Raw genomic sequence first — 4,523 nt, 5'->3', positions numbered from 1 at the left:
TGTTTGATGGCCCATGGAGATGCTTCCTTCTGGCCTAGCGCTGTTACGGACATATTTCTTTAGGACTCCCATGAACCTCTCAAAGGGGAACATATTGTGTAGAAATACGGGCCCAAGGATGACAATCTCGTTGACTAGATGAACTAGGACGTGCGTCATGATATTGAAGAAGGATGGTGGGAACACCAGCTCGAAACTGACAAGACATTGCGCCATATCACTCCTTAGCCTTGGTACGATTTATGGATCGATCACCTTCTGAGAGATTGCATTGAGGAATGCACATAGCTTCACAATGGCTAATCGGACGTTTTCCGGTAGAAGCCCCCTCAATGCAACCGGAAGCAGTTGCGTCATAATCACATGGCAGTCATGAGACTTTATGTTCTGAAACTTTTTCTCTGGCATATTTATTATTCCCTTTATATTCGACGAGAAGCCAGTCGTGACCTTCATACTGAGCAGGCATTCAAAGAAGATTTCTTTCTCTTCTTTCGTAAGAGCGTAGCTGGCAGGACCTTTATACTGCTTCGGAGGCATGCCGTCTTTTTCGCGCAAACGTTGCAGGTCCTCCCGTGCCTCAGGTGTATCTTTTGGCTTCCCATACACGCCCAAGAAGCCTAGCAGGTTCACGCAAAGGTTCTTCGTCATGTGCATCACGTCGATCGAGGAGCGGACCTCTAGGTCTTTCCAGTAGGGTAGGTCCCAAAATATAGATTTCTTCTTCCACATGGGTGCGTGTCCCTCAGCGTCATTCGGAACAGCTAGTCCACCGGGACCCTTTTCAAAGATTACGTAGTGTAAATCATTGACCATAGCAAGCACGTGATCACCGGTGCGCATGGCGGGCTTCTTTCGGTGATCTGCCTCGCCATTGAAATGCTTTCCTTTCTTTCGACATTGATGGTTGGTCAGAAGAAATCGACGATGGCCTAGGTACACATTCTTCCTTCATTTGTCCAGGTATATACTTTCAGTGTCATCTAAACAGTGCGTGCATGCGTGATATCCTTTGTTTGTCTATCCTGAAAGGTTACTGAGAGCGGGCCAATCGTTGATGGTCATGAACAGCAACGCCTTAAGGTTAAATTCCTCCTGTTTGTGCTCACCCCACGTACGTACACCGTTTTCATTCCACAGCTGTAAAAGTTCTTCAACTAATGGCCTTAGGTACACATCAATTTCGTTGTCGGGTTGCTTAGGACCTTGGATGAGAACTGGCATCATAATGAACTTTCGCTTCATGCACATCCAAGGAGGAAGGTTATACATACATAGAGTCACGGGCCAGGTGCTGTGATTGTTGCTCTGCTCCCCGAAAGGATTAATGCCATCCGCGCTTAAAGCAAACCATACATTCCTTAGGTCCTTTGCAAACTCATCCCAGTACTTTCTCTCGATTTTTCTCCACTGCGACCCGTCAGCGGGTGCTCTCAACTTCCCATCTTTCTTTCGGTTCTCACTGTGCCATCGCATCAACTTGGCATGCTCTTCGTTTTTGAACAGACGTTTCAACCGTGGTATTATAGGACCATACCACATCACCTTCGCAGGAACCCTCTTCCTTGGGGGCTCGCCGTCAATATCACCAGGGTCATCTCGTCTGATCTTATACCGCAATGCACCGCATATCGGGCATGCGTTCAGATCCTTGTATGCACCGCGGTAGAGGATGCAGTCATTAGGGCATGCATGTATCTTCTCCACCTCCAATCCTAGAGGGCATACGACCTTCTTTGTTGTGTATGTACTGTCGGGCAATTCGTTATCCTTTGGAAGCTTCTTCTTCAATATTTTCAGTAGCTTCTCAAATCCTTTGTCAGCCACAACATTCTCTGCCTTCCACTGCAGCAATTCCAGTACGGTACCGAGCTTTGTGTTGCCATCTTCGCAATTGGGGTATAACCCTTTTTTGTGATCCTCTAACATGCGATCGAACTTCAGTTTATCCTTTTGACTTTCGCATTGCGTCCTTGCATCGACAATGACCCGGCGGAGATCCTCATCATCGGGCACATCGTCTGGTTCCTCTTGATCTTCAGCAGCTTCACCTGTTGCAGCATCACTGGGCACATCGTCTGGTTCCTCTTGATCTTCACCAGCTCCCCTCGTTGCAGCATCACCGTATTCAGGGGGCACATAGTTGTCATCGTAGTCTTCTTCTTCGCCGTCTTCCATCATAACCCCTATTTCTCCATGCCTCGTCCAAACATTATAGTGTGGCATGAAACCCTTGTAAAGCAGGTGGGAGTGAAGGATTTTCCGGTTAGAGTAAGACCTCGCATTCCCACATTCAGTGCATGGACAACACATAAAACCATTCTGCTTGTTTGCCTCAGCCGCATCGAGAAACTCATGCACGCCCTTAATGTAATTGCGGGTGTGTCTGTCACCGTACATCCATTGCCGGTTCATCTGCGTGCATTATATATAATTAAGTGTCCAAATTAATAGAAGTTCATCATCACATTAAAACCAAAGTGCATACATAGTTCTCATCTAACAACATATAGCTCTCCAGAGCATCTAATTAATTAAACCATACATTGAAACTATGTAAAACATTTCAATGCGAAAACAAATGCGATCATAATCGCAACCAAGGTAACAATTGATCCAACGGCATAATGATACCAAGCCTCAGTATGAATGGCATATTTTCTAATCTTTCCAATCTTCAAGCGCATTGCATCCATCTTGATCTTGTGATCATCGACGACATCCGCAACATGCAACTCCAATATCATCTTCTCCTCCTCAATTTTTTTTTATTTTTTCCTTCAACAAATTGTTTTCTTCTTCAACTAAATTTAACCTCTCGACAATAGGGTCGGTTGGCATTTCTGATTCGCATACATCCTAGATAAATAAAATCTATGTCACGCTGGTCGGCATAATTTTCATAAACAATAAATGAACCAATAGTTATAAATATAATATACATACCACATCCGAATCATAGACAGGACGAGGGCCGACGGGGGTGGATACCAAAACCATCGCACTATATAAGATGCAATAATAAATGTAAGAAAATGATACAAGTATCTATCTAAACATACAAGTAAGAATATTTTTCCTTTCAGAAAGAAGATAAGAACAAGAGGCTCACCACAGTGGTATCGGTGATGAGATCGGCGCGGGTGATCGACGGCGGTGAAGACGGGGACGGGGCGTAACGGACCGCTAAATCTAGACAAATCTCGAGGAAAATGGAGCTTGGAGGTCGAGCTTCGAGAGGAGAAAGCTTAAGTAGTGTGGCTCAGGCATTCCATCGAACACCTCATGTGCATAGGAGGTGAGCTAGAGCACCACAAAGCCCTCTCCCCCTCGGCCAGAGAAAAACAAAGCACTGGGGTTCTCTGCTCGCGAGCGAGGGGTATATATGGGCACCTCATTGGTCCCGGTTGGTGACATGAGCCGGGACTAAAGGGGAGCCTTTGGTCCCGGTTCAAGCCACGAAGCGGGACCAATGGTGATGGGCCAGGAGCGAGGCCCATTGGTCTCGGTTCATCCCACCAACCGGGACCAAAAGGTCCAGATGAACCGGGACCAACGGCCCACGTTGCCCGGCCGGCCCCCTGGGCTCACGAACCGGGACCAATGCCCATATTGGTTCCGGTTCTGGATTGAACTAGGACTAATGGGCTGACCCGGCCTGTACCATAGCCCTGTTTTCTACTAGTGTTGGTATCCTCTGAGAAATTAATGAGAATTTGCACAAGGAATTTTGTGAAGGATTAGGCACAGAAAGTATATTTTACTGTCATTCCCTTGTTTGGTACTCCCTTCATTCCATAATGTAGTGCCTATAGATTTTTGTGAAAATCAAACATTGCCAACTTTGACCAAGTGTATAGATACAATACCAAACATGTACATTCTGAAAATATAACTCGTGAATGATGTGCATTTGGTATTCTAGATGTACCTACTTTTCTCTATAAACATGGTCAAAATTTGTAATGTTTGACTTCTGTAAAAATCTATAGGCACTACATTATGGAACGGAGGGAGTATATGATGGAAGTTAATCTGGGAAGAAAACCTGCTCATGAATTTTTATTCTCCAAACCCCTCAACTCTCGCTCCGAGTCTCTAACTCCCACAAACCAAATAGAACATGTAATTAAGTTCTACCTCTTCCCCTTCAATCTTCTCTTTTCCCACCCCACCATATTCTGCCGCCACTGCTTCGAGATCAACCTATCACGCGTTATTTGCTTGTACTCCGGAGCAGAGGCCCAAGACAGCTTGGGGTGGACGAAAAGGAGGCATTGCAGGAGGCTTTGGCAGTGGCGAGTGGCGGACAACAATGCACGGCTGCCATGGTCGCCCTGCTCCCTACCATGCTACCTAGACACTTGGCCTCCCTTGGTGCCTCCGTCCTCGACCTCTACGCCCTCGCATGTGAGCGCACACGGCCAACCTAGTCACCCCAGGTCACCAAAGCAACGGTGTTGTGGATTTCAATGCCGACTGATTAGAACATCTGGGTGAGACCATGTTACCAATATAATGCC

The sequence above is a fragment of the Triticum dicoccoides genome, chromosome 7A (genome assembly GCF_002162155.2).
Source record: "Triticum dicoccoides isolate Atlit2015 ecotype Zavitan chromosome 7A, WEW_v2.0, whole genome shotgun sequence".
In the NCBI taxonomy this organism is placed as follows: Eukaryota; Viridiplantae; Streptophyta; class Magnoliopsida; order Poales; family Poaceae; genus Triticum; species Triticum dicoccoides.
This window is presented reverse-complemented; position numbering follows the sequence as displayed.